Source organism: Podarcis muralis, chromosome 1 (assembly GCF_964188315.1).
Source record: "Podarcis muralis chromosome 1, rPodMur119.hap1.1, whole genome shotgun sequence".
In the NCBI taxonomy this organism is placed as follows: domain Eukaryota; kingdom Metazoa; phylum Chordata; class Lepidosauria; order Squamata; family Lacertidae; genus Podarcis; species Podarcis muralis.
Genome location: NC_135655.1, coordinates 32,612,406 through 32,630,970, shown reverse-complemented (window position 1 = coordinate 32,630,970; position 18,565 = coordinate 32,612,406). Strand labels below are relative to the sequence as shown.

At 46.6% G+C, this 18,565-nt stretch overlaps 1 long non-coding RNA gene across 1 annotated transcript; it reads left to right on the top strand.

Moving 5' to 3' along the window:
- Positions 1-33: 33 nt before the first annotated feature.
- On the top strand, positions 34-3,030 carry LOC114584948 (uncharacterized). The gene is made up of 2 exons (XR_003703767.2): positions 34-661; positions 2,289-3,030. It is a non-coding gene; the product is annotated as an uncharacterized LOC114584948 (long non-coding RNA).
- The last annotated feature ends 15,535 nt before the right edge of the window (positions 3,031-18,565 follow it).

Genomic DNA, 18,565 nt, shown 5'->3' with positions numbered 1-18,565 from the left:
TGTCCGCCCGCACAAAGACGTTCGCACCTACAAAGCCGGAGATGCACCTGCAAACAAGGCCGCGCGCAACTCCCCCGGGGCGGCACTTTAGGCGCAAAGCGGTGTAATTGGCTTAAGCGCACCGACGTGCTGTTTGGGGGGGGGGAGAGAGACAGAAGTGGGGACCCGTGAAGGGAGGAGGGAAACGGGAAAATACTGCCCCCCTCCTTTCCTCCAACCCCCCCTCCCTCCAGTGGGGAAGGGGAGGGGCGAGGGGGGATGCCAAGAGAGAGGCGAGCGCAGCCCCCTCTCTGCTTGGATTGGGAAGAGCAACCTGCGCCTAGGGCTGGCTGGCTTTGCTCGAGGGGGTGGGTAGCAGAGGCGACCCCTTTCACTTGGTGGCCGCTTCTGGGGTTGGGGGGGGGCGGGCAACAGGATGGACCCCATGTGTGCCTCTTTGCCCCCCTCCCACAGATCCCCGTCTGCCTGACCATCTCCCCAGGCAGCTCCTGGGGGCAGTTTCGCCTTCATTGCGCACGGGCTTTCCCCGCTCCTTTTTGGCCCCGTCCCCGCGCCGTCCAGCAGCCCCGAGCCTCCGTGTGAATGAGTCACTCCGCGTGACGCGCGCGGCCCCAATGAATAGCGAGGTCGGCCAGGCGGCTCGGCTTGGCAAGCGGCCCAGGTGAGTCACGCCGAGCAGCTTCGCGGCCAGCCAGCCTGCGCGCCCGCCATCCCTCTCTGGCTGGCGCCCCGCGCCCCTGGCCTGGCTGGATGGGTGGGTGGCTGGCCAGCGTCCCCGCAGAAGGGTCCCCGGCGGAAAAAGAGCAGGGGCTCCCCCTTCCCGGGACGGAGGCCCCGATCCACGCCCCTAGGGCTTCTCAGTAAATCTGCCGGTATCCCCTGCTTTTGTGTTAGGCGATCCTCCGCAGATCCCACTCGGCCATTAACTCGAATAGGGCTGCTTCCGAGTAAATGGGCTGAGGTTCCCTTTACAGGGTGCTGTCTTCATTGCTCCCAAACGTTGGTGGCCGGCCGCGGAGGATGGGGAACCACTTCGTAGAAACAAGCAAATCGGTCCAGAAATTTGTTTCAGGGGCTCTGGACAAGGAGGGAGGGGGCACGGTGGGAGAGATTTTCCATGGCTTGGATCTAGACTTTGTTAATTGAACTTCGTTCCCGTTGAAGTCAGTGGGGGCGTGGGTCCAGTTATGGACAACTTTGTCCATCGGTAGCAGTGGGACACCGGTCGAACGCACGTCGTCTAGGTTCACCCTCCTTTCTATTTATAGAGCGATCCTATATTCCGCTATGTTCTGTGGGGCTTGTTGCCGGTTTAGTGCACGGGATCGCTGCTTAAACCGAGACCGAGGCTTCTCAGCCTTTCCTCTATTCCAAATAATGTTAAGTATTAGGGCCAGTGCCTGCAATCCTACGGGGGCGCAAGTCTTTCTCTGAGAACATGGTAAGTGTCCCTTCCGAGGAACGTTACTTAGCACCGGACTGCGTGCATACTTCCTCGGGAGCAGATCCCAGTAAAGTCAATCGGCCTTACTGAGTAGGATGAGGCTGAAAAGGCGATTTAGTTCCAGTGCAACCGATGGAATAAAATATGCTTTCAAATTCTAGCATTTTGCCCTGGCCGACTCTAAGTGGAATGTGGCTCCTTTTCCTTTTTTGGGTTGGAAAAACATGATCGCATCAGGGTTGTGTGTGTGTGCGCGCTTGCTTGCTTGCTTGCTTGCTTTTAACTGGTGGCGGTGCCGAAATGCGGTTCCTAAGAGTTTGAACATCAATGGCAAGGAAGCAATCTCAACTGCTATAAATGATGGCGCAGCCTTGCCCTGAATGAATGTATGGACCACAGTCCCCACACACGCGTAAGGAGGAATTCAAGTTCCTATTGACTATGCCAGAGCTGGTTACGCCACAACTTTATTCCCTTACAAAATCGCAGCCGCCTCGACTTAATTTCAGATCGTTTCTTTCTATTGATTTCGTTGGAGGAATCTTACATCCGGAACAAGCGTTTCGGTTTACACGGGTTGTGCACCCAGTTTTTCGTTTTTACGTGGTTCTTGGGACACAGCAAAGCGATACACAGATAATAGTTTTCAATGGCATCTGTTTGTTGTTCCATTTACGTTGAACCATTTAAAGTAAGCAAATAACACGGTTTTGTAAAAAATAATAATTTTTTTTTTAAGGTAACGTCCTTGGTGTAAGACGTATGGTTTAACCTGTCGACAAAAGGCGGCCTCTCTCATCCCTCTCTTTCTCTCTCTCTCTCTTTGTCCTTTCTCTGGCCGCAGCCGCCTAAAATCTGGCAACGGAATTAAGTCAAATCCTTGAAACAAACAAATGTCTCAAATCAGCAGGCGAGAACAAGGGATGAAAATGTGCCATTAAGGAAATAAAAGATAAAAGCACGAAAGGACAAACTGCTTTTGAATATGATCACACTGTAAATTAAAGACGCATTGAAATACAATACATAGGGGATGAATTGCTACAGAAGACATAACCTTTTCTTGGGTCTTGGAGAAAAAGAGGGCCAGGGGTGCGGGAAGAGATGCTCCTGCCTGTCAGGCTGATGATGGACCTCTCCGGTCCTAAGTAGCTCCCATTGCGATGAATGGGTACCATGATGCAGTTGCTTAAAGCCCCATTCATTTCAGTGAAGCATTTATGAGTCTCGTTCATTTATGTGGACCGGGGCTGATTTTGGCAGGGTGGAGCCCACTCCATTTAGGATCAAAGTGCCGCTACATAGCTGCAACTCTGGACACCTTTTCAGTTTCACCATCGGTAACAAATCTCACAGATTTCAATGTGTGACTTCCAGTCTTTAGGATTGCAGCATGGCTTGCTTCCACGATCCCGCCCTTAAAAAACAACGACAACCACCCTCAGGTGGGTATAGGATGAGGTGGCAGCTCTCTTTGAACTTCCTTCTAGCAACCGGATCCTGAAACACGCATATGTGGAAGTAAACGCTATTGATTTCAAGGTAGAGCTTAACTGAAAGCAAAATAAATAAATCATTAAATAAATGCAGTGTGTGTGGGCGCGCGTGTGTGCATAGCTTAAATGACCAGAGAAACCCCATTTCCATTAATTGACCAAAAGTGCGTAGTTCCTCATGCCTTTAAAGCTCCAGAAATATATTACACCAGAACAGAGATAGGGAAATAAAATAGCTGTTGTTTTGTTACTACTACTATTAATACTAATTTTTATGATTTATTCTTATTTTGATTGGAACACTTTCGAACAGCGTACAAAAAGTTCCCAACTCAAACCTGAACTCAAAGCTTGGTTTTGTGCAATAAAGTTTAAATATATATATTTTTAAGTTGTCCGCTTGCAAACCTTAAGCAGAAAGCACCAGCAAAGGAAGGATGCCCGGACCCCACTTTGTGGTGGTTGTGAATTCTCTGCTCAGAGGTCGATGAGAGATTTGTGTGTGACTGTGAGACCGAAGGTACAACTCTGGGCGAAGTCACAGCGCCTCCTGTTGACCGGCCACAACCTCAAGCGCGCACACCTGTTTTTTTGAGACGCAGCTGCTGGACGGAAGGAGGACCCGATGCCCGGCCATCCCAAGCGATCGGCAGGTTTGCTGCTCAGGCTTCAACGGGACGCGAGTTCCGCATGGCTCCCGGATGCGAGCAAAACTAAGCGCGTCGCCCACTGCGGGAACATCCCTCTCCCGGCTGCATACCAGACGGCACTTGAGCCGAGAGGTGGGGGGGACGCAGGTGTGTTGGACTGAAAATCCGTCATTGTTTCTAGGAGGTGTTATTTTTAAAAAAACCACCAAGAGCCGACCTCTGCTGAGCTTAAGCACCTCGGAGGAAAAAACAGATTAGTGGGGCTCGTTCGCACATCCCCTCCTGGCGCGCACTTTCAAAGAATGCGCGCAGGAAGGGGAGAGGTCCGACGGCATCCTTGCTAAGCGCTTTCGTTCACATCTAGCGGCTTATTGGGGGTGTAGGGCGGTGGCGATGGGGCGCGAGACAGCCGCGACAACCCTGATCTTTAACTCCCCGGGGGAGAGACTGCTTGGAAAGCAACTGAAAAACTCCTTCCTTTAGGCACGGTGTTCCTGTGTCTGGAGGATCCCTAGCAAAGGGCGTGTGGACGAGCGTTTCAGCGCTGCTGAATTTCTCCTGCACTAGGAGAAAGCGAGGAAATGGATAATCCCGAGGGAAAGAATCCATGCGGAGAATGCGGTGGGGAATATCTGTCAGCTCATTGCAGCAAAAGGAACATACCGTAATAAAAAATAGGCACAAGATGAACGGATTTTTAATTTTTTTTTGGGGGGGGGGAGAAATCTTCGTGGACTATGGAGCACACCCTAATGAGATACACAGGACTCCAGATCAGGATAGCTCGCCTCACTATAAACCTATTCACCTTTAAGATACCGCGAGACTACTTTTTTATGTTAAGAACCAGAACAATGATACGCGCATCATATTTAGGAGAGACTCGACCATGGCAATTCTTTGTCTACGTCTGTGTTTTACAGAGTCTGTCTCTGTTCGTTCACACACATTTACCTAGGGGCTCTCCATCCTCCCCCCAGGGAAATGCAACCGTGGCAGGGCCTCTGCTATAAAAGCGATGCGCCAAGAGGGTTTCTTATCTCCCCCTAAGGTTGCAAACCTAACCCCACTTACCTAGGAATGAGCCCCATCGAACTCGATATTTATGAGCGGACGTGGTTAGGACTTTGCTATAAATATTGCACAAAATCCAGACTCCTCCTCGCAAGTAATGGGAAAGAATGGCTGTTTGTCTCTCCGGGAACAATAGACTCTTAACCGGATGCACAAGACGGTTATTTGCAGCACTGTAAACAAATTAAACCCTGGAGCCCAAATTGGCTCCAATCCTAAGCATTAGGAAGAAACCGCTTTAAACGCCTGGTACTTTCTTCCAAGTGAACGTGCTTTGCAATGCGCTGTTGCACTGGCAAAATCAGCAAAGAGTGCTGTTTCATCTTAAAGACCAACATATTTATTACGACCACAGTCATATGATGACCACAGCCCGCTCTACCAGATGCACGACTACCCTGAAAATGGAAAACAATTGATTGCAAGTTCAGATTTACACGTTACGCTTCTGATGAAGTGGAGTCTTGTTCACGGAAACAGGCTACAATAAATCAGTTGGCCTTTAAGGTGACACGACACACACACACCCTTTTATTTTGGCTGCAGCAGATTAACTTGGCAACTGATCCTTAGACAGCATTTCCCACTGATTTCAGTGGGGCACTTTCCCAGTGGCTATTTTAGCACCGGCCGTGCAGTTCTCATCATTGATACACTCCCCAACCCCCTTTCACTTGCGTGAAGGTCGGCAGAAAGCTCGCTAGCTTGGAAGTTGCCTTCCGCTTCACCTTGATACCCAGGTGTGTTCTCATTGACATTTGTCAGGTAATGCAGCCCCAGATCCGACTGCTAACCTGGACGAGGAAGACTCTCACTGTTTTTCCTCTCGTGGAGGCGGGTGGCCTCAACTTCCCCTTCTATTTTAAGGGGGAAACGGATGCTTCTCGCTTTTCTCAGTGTTTAGATTTCTCCATTAAGATAGCCGACAGTGTAAAAAAGGATCTTCTCCTTGCAAAAAGGGATGAGCAGAGGTTGTGTTTTTTAAAAAAGGTTGTTTGTTTTAAACCTGATAATGGAGTTGCGGATGACCGGAATTTCGCATCTAATCCTTCTGAAGCAAAAGGATGAGCTTGCTGGGTAACAACAATGGTCTATTTAGCTCGCTGTTGTCTCTCGCGATGGTGGCCAACCAGATGTCACAGCTAGTTTCAGAGCAGGGCAGCTTTCTAGCTACAGATCCTAAAATCTCCCCTCGCCGGCTTTGCCTGTCTCTCTATGTTTAGTGAAAAACTATCCACGCTCCTAATAATAATAATAATAATAATAATAATAATAACAACTAGGTGTTGGTCGTTTCCTTCGCCCTCGCCATCCTTCCAAAATTAAACGCCTTCTCTCTGGCTTGGACAAAAGAAAGATGAAACGCAGCCTTGGCTTTTTGTTAAGCCAATGAATACCACAAACATTATGCTCTAAAGTCTAAACAATAGGAGGGCACTGGCGCATTCAGCTCCGGAGAAGTGAAGACCTGCCCGCCTTTGCTCTAGGCTGTCCGCAGGATCCCTGTCAAAGCGGAGATGAAATCCAATGTTTATGTCAGGATCGGAATTATGGGCAAAGTTGTTAACAGCGCCTTTACTCGGCTACGAGGAGGAGGGAGGGAGACCTTTTTTGGGGTGTGGGGGGAGGGAGGGAGGCATTGTGGATTTAAACAGCTTCTGCGCGCCTTAACCAAATGGTTACTGTACAGAGGGCGCGGGATCTTCCGTTTCCCCGGCTATTCCTAAACCCCGTCGCTCAAAAAACACACACACACACGTGCAAGTACAAGCGCCAATTCAAGGAAATAGGATGGTGGAAGCTCCAAAACGCCTCGCTTCAGTTCAATATGTACATTTCAGAGTCCCTTGCCCTCTTCGACTCGCCCCCTCAAGCCGCCACCTTATTTATCAATTTCTTACAATGCAATCTTCTGCATGCTTACTTGGAAATGAGTCCCCCTGTATGCAATGGGGTTGACTCGAGAGTAATTGTGGTTAGGACTGCAGCCTGACTGCCTGGTATGACCTGCTCCTTCAGCTCCTGCGCTCGCTGTCTTTAGTTTCCTTACCTCCTGAGATCTCTTGCCAGTCCCTACCCTATCCCATAAAACTCCTGTCCTGTGATATTTCAGATCCAGCTAAGCTGAGAATTTCTCCTCCACTCATAGTTTCTGGTTTGCCAATGTCGTTAGTTTTGTTCCCCGCACTTGGAATGTTGGTGAACATTCCGAGCCACCTCAGCGGCTCAGCCAGTGGGAAGCTTCACAGGCGCAATTCCATATATAATAGGAAGGTCTGATCTTCCCAGTATGTATATGAAGAATTAAGATCTAGAAGGGTTGGAGGCTCGAAGGTTCTGGGTCAGAAAAGCCAGAAGCTTGCCTTTACTTTGCCTCTTGCTCTCCATACTTCTGTCTAGACGCGTGAAGTGGCTTGCATTTCTCCAAGCTTGTTTTCTATGCGAAATTTTCGTGCCTTTTCAGATTTTGGAACCCATTCAAATCAATTTCAATTAATCACGGCGAGCCTTCCAAATTCGGAGCGCCGTCCTTTTTGCGCCTATTACGCAAGAAACAATCCCCGCTGAGTTCCCAACCGGATGTTTTGGGCATATAGGGGTGAGACCCTGTAAATCAGGAGTGGCTGGATCTCGGAGTCTGTAGCTTGATGTGCCCCCCCAAATGACATTTTCTGTTTCTCTCCAAGACCCTGCCCATTTTGGAAGCTGCAGAAAACATTAAGGTAGGTACACTTCTAAGGATTTAAAATCTCTCCGCCTAGCTTGGGATCCCGGTGCAAAGCTTTAGATGGGCCATTTTGTGAGACGGGAAGGGAGCGATCACTCCTGCCTCACCTGAGCTAAGCAGCGTAGCGGGGGAGGTGGACTGTGCAGGCGCAGGTGAGAGTGTTCCTGCCTCCGACCCCAGGATTGGCCACGGGTGAATACGAGCGAGCTAATGAAAGTTTAGTCCCACCAAAAAAAATACGGCATATGAATTAGCAATAATTAAAATAAAGCAATTTGGCTAGGGAAAAGGCGGAGTCGAAAGAAAATGAATTTTATTTTATTTTATTAAATTTGCATAGCGTCAACCGAAGATCACAGGGCGGTTCACAACCTAAAAATCAAAATGAGAACACAAAATACCCAATAAAAACAAGAACAAACCAATAACCCCACTTATAATGGAAGTTTGTTTACAAGATTTATATTGCCCTTCACTTTTGTGTTTTCAGAGCGGTTCGCAGAGAGATGATCTTATGTCCGAGAGACTGCAGAAAACTATACTAAAAAGTGTGCACATAACTAAATAAACCCGTAGGTCAAATGGTGTCTCTGGACTGCAATTTATTCACTGCGGTTACCGCAGAAATTCTCAGCTAGCCCGATGCAGGCTAAAATATTTCACTGAATTTAGCGGGATGTTCCCAGCTGCGTATAATACTTAGAATATCATCACCTATCTACCTGATTTCTTCTACTCCACTTCCTCCAAAGAGTTCAGGGTGGTATATATGCCCCCTTTTAGTTCTAATCCTATACCCACTTTCCTTGGAGTAAGCTCCTTTGACTTCACTGACTGGGACTCAGATTAGACAGGCGTGGGATCGTGCTCTTAATCGTACAAACGCTTCAAAGAAGGTGCGGTGGAGAGGCAGCAACTGGGCTGGTCCAAGGTCAGCCAAGAAGATGGCGGAGATGTGAACCTCGGTCTCCCAACCTAAGAGCAACACTGGATTAACCTCTGCTGCACCCGCGGCTCTTCCTGTAAAGCCCCGGTGGCGCGCAAAGTCCATACAGACAGACGTTTGATCTTTATAAATTAGACTACTATTTATTATGCCCATTTCGCAGATGGAGTGGCTTGCCTAAGGAATCCGTCGTGGCTGAAATGTGATCTGTGAATCCAGGAACATCACACAGCCAGGTCATCTGATGACGACATCGGGGCAGAAGTGAGATTTGAACCCAGGTCTTCGGGATACTGTTCAGCAACCAGCTCTCCAACGAGAGTCTGGACGCGGATCGGAGGCGAGAGGCGGTCGTGGCAGAGGCAGAACCTGCTGAACCCACAAGCGAGCCCAACTCTTCCTCTTGAACCCAAGCCCATCGCATCACCAGCACCGAACACCGCCGCTTTCCCCCCTCCAGATTTCGGCCAGATTTGTTGATCCTGCTTATCTTGACTTTCCAGGGAGCGCCTTTCCCATTAAGCAGCGTGCAAGCAACCCGGGGATCATTTATTTACCAACCGGTTGGAAACAAAGCATTGGCGCAGGCACTCTCTCCTCACATGCACGAAATGGTCTCGGTCCTCTCGCTTCTAGGGGATAACAGGTTGCGCTCTCAGCCAGGGCCTGAAGCCTCTCTGGTTTCCTTGCAAACAACGAAGCAGCATCTCGGACGCATTTCCCCACCGATAACTGTGTTTGGACATATTCAAAGGAACCCGTGCGCTTTTCCCCGCTCCTGGCCAGCCTCGTGCAAATAAAGGCTGCCCCCATGATGTTGATCGGAGAGACTCGGTCAGATGTGCTCGCCACCCAGGTAGCCGTGAGTGCAATTTCCCTCTTGCCACAAATCAAGGGTCGTGAATGGAGTCTCCAAAGCAGGGCACCCACCGCCATAGGAGCCAAAAGGTCGGCCTGCCTTTCTTCAAGCTCGACGCGGTCGCCTGTTATGTTGTTGTTTAGTCGTTTAGTCGTGTTCGACTCCTCGTGACCCCATGGACCAGAGCACGCCAGGCACTTCTGTCTTCCACTGCCTCCCGCAGTTTGGTCAAACTCACGCGGGTAGCTTCAAGAACACTGTCCAACCATCTCGTCCTCTGTCGTCCCCTTCTCCTTGTGCCTTCCATCTTTCCCAGCATCAGGGTCTTTTCCAGGGAGTCTTCTCTTCTCATGAGGTGGCCAAAGTATTGGAGCCTCAGCTTCATGATCTGTCCTTCCAGTGAGCACTCAGGGCTGATTTCCTTCAGAATGGATAGGTCTGATCTTCTTGCAGTCCATGGGACTCTCAAGAATCTCCTCCAGCACCACAATTCAAAAGCATCAATTCTTCGGCGATCGGCCTCCTTTATGGTCTAGCTCTCACTTCCATACATCACTACTGGGACCTTTGTTGGCAAGGTGATGTCTCTGCTTTTTAAGATGCTGTCTAGGTTTGTCATTGCTTTTCTCCCAAGAAGCAGGCGTTATATCTGCTGCCTAATGGCAGCGGGCTCTTATTATTCTTGGAATCAGAACCGATGTGGTTGTACTGGTTAGAGCAGGGTTTCCCAAACGTGGGTCTCCAGCTGATTTTGGACCACAACTCCCATCATCCCTAGCTAGCAGGACCAGTGGGTCAGGGATGATGGGAATTGTAGTCCAAAAACAGCTGGAGACCCAAGTTTGAGAAGCACTGGGTTAGAGTTAGACTGATGGACTCGGACCTGGGAGACCCGGATTCAAATCCCCACTCAAGTATTAAGAAGCTCATTGGGTTGATCTTGGACCATTCAGCGTCTCTTAGCCGAACCTACCTCACAGGGTTGTTGTGAGGGGAAACCATGTATACTGCCACATTGAGGGATGGGAATCTAATAAATAAATAGACGGTTCTGCTGGCATCTTAAAAACTAGGATTTATTCTGACGTAGTCAACGAGGTGGTTTTCAGATGTGGTTGGACTCCAGCGAGCTCGCATCAGCCCGAGTCAACATGACCAAAGATCAGTGAAGATGCGGGTCCCTGGAGGGCACTTGCCTTGACGACCCCACACTTTTCGTGATGAGAGAGGCGTGACTATTCAGCTGGGCTTTCAAGCTCAGGAAAGGCGCCTGCCACAATGGCCGCGCCACCGTCGACACGTCTCCTCAAAAGTAAGGACCCCTGAGTTAAATGGGGCTTGTTGTTGTGTTGTTGTTGTTTAGTCGTTTAGTCGTGTCCGACTCTACGTGATCCCATGGACCAGAGCACGCCAGGCACCCCTGTCTTCCACTGCCTCCCGCAGTTTGGTCAAACTCATGCTGGTAGCTTCGAGAACACTATCCAACCATCTCGTCCTCTGTCGTCCCCTTCTCCTTGTGCCCTCCATCTTTCCCAACATCAGGGTCATTTCCAGGGAGTCTTCTCTTCTCATGAGGTGGCCAAAGTATTGGAGCCTCAGCTTCAGGATCTGTGCTTCCAGTGAGCACTCAGGGCTGATTTCCTTAAGAATGGAGAGGTTTGATCTTCTTGCAGTCCATGGGACTCTCAAGAGTCTCCTCCAGCACCACAATTCAAAAGCATCAATTCTAATTGCAGCCCAAACATGCCAATTTTCAAGGGTCCACAAGACTCCTCCTTGTCTTTTGATGCAGCAGATGAGCAGCTGTCCCTCGGAAGTTAATGTGACTTCGGAGAAGTTGGTGGAGAAGGCATCTGACGCGTGGTCATAAGGCTCTGTAAGGAGAGGAAAGTAAGCACGCACAGCCCTCTCCATGAACCATTTTCGATCTGGAATTTCGTTCTTTAGGATGCCTTCACACGTATACACACATCATGCGATTCCTACCCGCGAAATTAGAGCGAAGTTGAACGTATAGAGTGATCTGACAAACATGGTTTCCTGATCTGATCTGAACTTTCTGTTGGAGGGGTTTTTAATCTGCATCTGGTCGTTCACACGCGCGAGTCATCGCAGCCCCCAGGAAAGGAGAGTGAATGGGTGCGAACCATTCCTTTCCAGACTGAACCCTACAGCCGCGCGACTTGTAGCCGGATAAAGGGGACACACACACACACACCTCGCCGTGCCAAGACGCAGGCACCAAACGCCTAACGTCTGAGGTCCTCAATTTAGGGAAGGATGGTAAGTTCAGAGGTAGAGCTCATGCTTCGCAGACAGAAGCCCAAATTCCAACCCCCAACCCCCCTTTTCAAGTGGCCAGGGCTGGCAAAGTCCTCGACTCTGAAATTCTGCAGAGCCAGTGCCAGTTACTAAACCAAGCTCCATGGACCACAGGTCGGGCTCTGTATAAAGTTCTATGTTCCCAATACATTTGACTAAGATGCTGGAGAAAGAAGTCTGGAGAGGATGTTAATAATCGCGTTTGCACGCAGAACTGCCAAAGACTGGAGCAACGTGGATGTTACGAAGTAGCAGGCTGTGGCAACATTATCCGCAGCAGATCATCTTGTAAAGTCTAGGGAACCTCCAGCGGATCTGAATTGCTACAATTCTGATCAGGGAGATTCTGAGAAGAGGCTTCCCTGTCCTAGAATGAACGCGGGGGAACTTGTGAGTCGAACCGTTTAGAAAATGAGCAACTAGGCTGCCCAGATCCAAAGAAAGTTTGCGGGGGCGAGACTGCAAACCAACCAACATACCTACTACCTACCTACCTACCTCCCACATATCTGGTCCTCCCCACTCCCGCCTTTATCCTTACAACCATCTTGCGAAGTAGGATAATTAAGAGATAGTGACTGGCTGGCCTGAGAAGATCCAATGAATGTTGGGGATGAGTGGGGATTGGGACCCACGCTTTCTGAGAAGGGTACGACATCCTGAGGGTTAAACCACGCTAAGATTCCTTAAGCAACTCCGTGGGACATATGTCCACGTAAACCTGCGCAGGATCGCGTTGCGCGTCGCATTGCAAGGAACGGGGTTTATCGCCCATCTGATAAACTCGTAGCAAGAGTTATTGGCCAGTGCTGAATTTGTGCCTACGCATTCATCCCGGAATTTGTTTTTAGTGCCGTTGATGAGTCCAAAGAGCCAGAAAACTTGCCCTCATCTGCTGAATGTGTCTGATTAGTGAAATCTAGCTGCACTAATATCTAGAAGTTTCAACAGATAGTCCTTACTTGAAAAAAAAAAATACAAAATAGATTAAATGGTTCATTGTTTAGGATAGAGATATTAGAAGCTGCAATTCTACTCACACTACACAGAAACGGATTTCAAGGACATAAACATAGCTGTCAACTTTTCCCTTTTCTTGTGAGGAATCCTACTCGGAATAAGGGAATTTCCCTTAAAAAAGGGAAACGTTGACAGCTATGGGCATAAATAACAAATACATGTATTTTCCAGGAAAATTTAGGATCTAAACTGATGTGATTAAAAGGTCTCAGATACCTCCTACATACCTAGGAGTGAGTCCCATTGAATTCAATAGGTTTTTTGAGGAAGCAGGAATAGGATTCAGCTGTCAGTAAGTATATTTAGCCCTTTGAGGTATACGGGTTTAGCTAAAAAGCCTAGTTTAATTGCGTTTGGACATATTCCAGCAGCCTCCCCCAACAAGGTCCCTTCAGATATTTTAGACAACTCACATCATTCCCAACCATAGGCTGTGATGGCTGGGGCTGATAGGAGTTGTATTTGAAAACATCTGGAGGGCTTCAACTTGGGGAGGGCTGCATGACAGCCTCCAACCATTTGTAAGTCAGCTGTGGATTTTTATAATGATCCAAGGGCATTTTCACACAAGATAAAACTCTGTGAAAATCACATCTGTGTACAACAGTAGTTCTGCCCCCACCCTCACCCAATGGACCACCTGAAAATCTCTAGGGGTCTTGGTGGATCAGTTAATAAACTCAGGTTGCTGAGAAGGTTTCCATCAAATATTCACTTTTTATTGGTGAATAATTTCTGAATTTCACAGAAACCTTTTCAGGTAGAAAGAGGAAATTAATAAGTGTGCACAATAAGACACCAGCCCAATAAATAGTTTATTCTGTTTTACCTACAGTTACGTCATTTCCTGGTAGGGTTGAGATTAAAAAAAAAACAGAAACAAAAAAAGTTGCTCCTCTGCCTTTAAGAGCAGCTTGATCTACAGATGTGAACAAGTGATAATGTTTCTCTTGTAAATTCTGCAGAATGAACTTATGCTAAAGCACCAATAGATTCCCTCTACCTAGCATGTTGGTAACTTTTATTATCTGACACCAACCTAGCAACAGTACTATACAGATAAACATCAAAGCCAAAGGAAGGTGCTGCGTTTCTTGGCACAAATTTATGACAATTCGTACAATCAAGTGAACAATATATTTTAGACCTTGTTTAATAATAAGGGTACCTACCTATTTGGCTTAGGAGTGCTAAGGCTTTGACAAATCAAGTTTCTGTTAAGTGGAGGAAAACATTTATTGTAAAATGGTGAAAATAACTTGGATCAAAACATCAAAACTGTTGAGAGAGAGAGAGAGAGAGAGAGAGAGAGAGAGAGAGAGAGAGAGAATCAACAGCAGCATTTTAGTCTGGGTTGTTGAGGAAATGTCTGTGTTTAAACTGGCAAAGAAATAAAGCAAAAGCTAGATTGGCAAATACAAAGAAAAGCCTCTGCGTGAGAGTATTTATTGCAAGATGGCCCTATATAAAATAATTAAAGGCCTGACTGATTTCAAGGGACCATAAATCTCAAGAGGTAATTATGCTATGAAGGGACAATCTTGCAACATGTGAATTGATGCAGAAGGCTTGTTAGAAAATGCCTTACTTCTTTCTGTTGTGTAACTGTTGAAGACACAGAACTGCTGCTCATTAAAAAGTGAGCAACTCTTAACATGAATGCTACTTAGCATTGCTACTTTTTTTTTACTCAGTGGTGCAGTTAAGTAATACAGTATTTGACTCTGGCCTTAATGGTCTTAAGGGATTGGACACACATCACTTTGGGTTGTAATGCATATTAGGTAAAGGTAAAGGGACCCCTGACCATTAGGTCCAGTCGTGGCCGACTCTGGGGTTGCGGCATTCATCTCGCTTTATTGGCCGAGGGAGCCGGCATACAGCTTCTGGGTCATGTGGCCAGCATGACTAAGCCGCTTCTGGTGAACCAGAGCAGCACATGGAAACGCCGTTTACCTTCCCGCTGGAGCAGTACCTATTTATCTACTTGCACTTTGACATGCTTTCGAACTGCTAGGTTGGCAGGAGCAGGGACCGAGCAACAGGAGTTCACCCCGTCGCGGGGATTCGAACCGCCGACCTTCTGATCGGCAAGTCCTAGGCTCTGTGGTTTAACCCACAGCGCCACCCGCGTCCCTTGTAATGCATATTACTTTACTTCAAAAATGTGTTAAGCCAGACGCCAAGTGGGATAACTTCGCTAAAGTAGAGTTTCCTACCTTGATGACACCATTGTTCTGATTTGACCTCCACTTTAACTATGGAACTTGCTCCCATGGGAAGCAGCAGTGATGACCAACTTGGATGACTTTAAAAGAGGATTAGACAAATTCTTGGAGGATAAGGCTATGCTCTCCCTTCACCTGCTGGAGGCAGTACACTTCTCAATACCAGTTGCTGGAAACTGCAGGAGGGAAGATTGCTCTTGTGGATTTTCTGCAGAACAGGATGCTGGGCTAGATGGGCTCTTACGATTTTAAGTTCTGAGCCTTTAACATCAGCTGTAATGGGATATGTGGAACTTAGTGTTGCATATCACCCTAATCTCTGAGTGCTGCAATATTCTAGGGGCTGTAGGTGCTTAGCCAGGGTTCAGTTTCCTTGGACTGAGAGACAGTGGAGACAGTGGTATCTTTAGGAATATATTTATACATATTGTTATGTACTGAGTTGAATAGGATCCAAAATGCAGCAGTCTGATTGGTACTAGAACAATAGGATTCAGAATGCAGCAGTCTGATTGGTCCACAGGAGCCACCCAATCCAGCTCCAGGTGGAAGTGAATCCGCAACCCGATTGGCCTACAGGAGAATCCCGGAATTAGCCAATCACGTGGGGCCCATTGTGTAAATAATGTATATAAAGCAGACATCCTGGGGGAACTTCCATTCCTCCTCACCACTATGAGCTGAATAAAGAGCATGAAATCCACTCTCGACTCCGAGTATATTTCACATATATACATCCTGAGCCTATGATGGAAGGTCTCACCACATTAACAACCCAATAATGACATTCTTTTCCCCATAGCCAGGTCTCTCACTCACAAGCCTCAGCCTGTTTCTAGCTTCTAGCTCAGCTTTCTCACACACTTCAACTCTAGCCTTTGCACTTCCACCTACCAAACAGCTGAGGGAGAGAGGGCCCACCCATTTGCACAGGGCCACTTCCTTTGTTACCTTAATGACCCATACTTTGGGAGCCATTACCAAGCTGGCTTGGCTATCCCAGCTATTGAATCCTTGCTGGATCCAGGAATGAGCAGGGAGTCAGGCATACAGTCTAAACCCTCCCACTGAACTGACAACACTGTGTTATAAGGAGAACCATGAAATTCAACAGGTGAACTCTCTAATGCTTTATGTTGGTATAGATGTCTGAATCTGATTAGCTAATATTCATCCTTTTAGGCTGCATTCTTTAAGGAGTTAATTGCATTTAGGAATGTGTTATGACATGAGAAAGGTCTGTAGTGCTCATGCATGACTACAGCAGGTGGGCTTCCTTTATAGGCCTTTTTAAAACCATGGCATCATGGCCAATAAGCTGATACAATGTATATACAGTTAAAACTTACCAATAGTGTGAAACATCTTTTTGTAATGATGATGATAATAATAATAATAATAATAATAATAATATGCACCTATGGAGGCAATACTAGAAATCTTTCTAGATAACAGTCCCACCTGCTGGCTAGAGTTAAATACATTGGTTAAGCCAAGGTTCTTACTTAAAAAGCTTGTCCCTCTTCTCAATCTTTGGAATGCCATGTATCAGTGGTGGTTAGCATAGTCCGCACTCAAACAATTCAAGCATGAATGGAGAAAGACTCTGCCTTCACTAGCATCCTGCTTTATCAGAGCTCTCTTGATGGCTAATAGATGGTTGCAAAAAGGTTGCTTGCACTCATTCCCATTAACTGAGGCTTTCTGGTGCCATGACCACTTAAGTGGTGGTGACACATTAACTTTTGCATGGCTTTTAAAATGGCAAATGCTCTGTTCTTTGGAATGAAGATGAGGAGAGAGGACTCCAAGCACTTTTTTATGCTTTGTAAGAGTCAGATCCACAAAGCTTTGTGTGACTAGTGTTCTCTGATGCATGAGTTGGAAGGAGGCATTTCTATCCACAGATATTGAACTATAGTTCTTCTTTATGAACCTTGAGAAGACCCAGAAACATTTCCTTTCTACATGTCCTTTTGGTGCTCAGTGGAAATCACAAGATGCTAAGAAGTTCTATACAACTGAGCATCTATCTATCTATCTATCTATCTATCTATCTATCTATCTATCTAATTTTAAGCAAGGACTGTTGGGACTCTGGGGGTTATGGTTCATCTGTGTGTGGAAACTGTCCCCTGCCCGCGGATGCCCAGGCTTCCAACATGGTTTACTCAGATTCTGAATCAAGTCAAACCAACGTCTTGGGTTTACGTGATTCAGAAAGAGACACACAGACCAACACACAGTGTCCCAAGTCAATCTGTTTACAACCTGAGCAAAATTCATGTTAAATAAAGACATTAGACAATCCAATATGTATTTGATATCATGTCTGTGGCATCTCATTCATTCTGTCATTTAGAGTGGGTTCATGTTTTAATTAAAATGCTCAGAAATAAAATGCTAGCACTGTAATGCCTAGTTGACTGATTTTTTTTTTTTAATAAGAAAACTTATGGTAAATATGAATTTAGTAGCCTGGGTAGATATTGGATTTAATGCTACTCCTTCAGAAATTATGTAATTCTGGGTTTTTCCTCTGTCCCCTCTTATCTCCCTGGGCTTCTGACCAACTTTCTGTGGAACTCAAACTAGGAAGGAAGTTGCACACTGGGGCTACAATCCTATTCCCACAGAGGATAAAAGGGAAATTCTTATTAATTTCAATGGGATTAGGATTGAGCCTTTCTTGCTGTGCAAATGAATAACTTTGAAGAGGGCTCAGATTCCTTGCATCTACTGTGCTATAGTGTAGGAAAATAAACAGTGCCAATTTATCTGAAACTGTTCCTCACCAGTGTGCCAGAATCCTGACCCCCAGAGAACCTATTGTGGCACAGGCTAAGGGGCGACCCTTCTGCCTATTGTGAGCTTTTCCTTTGCTTCCTTCCGGATGCAAATCCCAACATTCCATTCAGGTCCTCCTTCCTGATGCTAATAGCTCTTTCTATTCATTGCCATGTCCTGCCCCTCCTGCTGAGGCTCCTGTGGAGAGGTGTCATGGCTGCCTAAAATGGCATACTGATGGTTCTATGTACTGTTTAAAACTACAAAGAGTTTTCTGGCATCTTAAAAACAAATGTATTACGTCATAGACTTTTGTGGACCATAGGCGACTTCATCAGACGCATGATTTTTTAAAAAGGTACTATCAGTTGCTCTTTGACTTGCTTTTTAAAATCCTGTCCATGTGTATGACTCCTCCCCGACTTTCTTCATAATTTATATCGGTATTTCCTCCACACATCCCAGTATGGCTAGAAAGAAAACTGTTAGAAGCTCAGCAATGAGGCTTTTCAGCATTAACTGAGGTAGTGAACAACTGAACTGTAGAGGGCAGTACTGCATGGCAGAATGAGAAAGTTTACTCTTAATTTAAAACAAGGTAGATATCTGGATTCAGCAAGCAATTCTACGCCCACTTACCTAGGAATTAGTGTAAGTGAATTCAGTGGGCCTTACTTCTGAATAGACATGCATAGGATTGCATTACTGTATCTCCAAAGAGCTCAAGGTGACACACCTGATTCTCTTCTCCCCTCCCTGCTTTTATATTCCCAACAACCCACTTAAAACAAAGAAAATAACATTCAACAATCCATTAGAATATGATCGTACACAATAAAACTAACTCTCATAATATCAGTAAATAACTCTCAACAATGACAACACAACAAATCATTGCTAAACTATCATCAATAAAAATAACAGCAAGTCACAATACAGTAACATCAGAAGAGAAATAAAGGAAACTAATAACAGCAAGTCATAATACAATAACATCATGGAAACTAATAA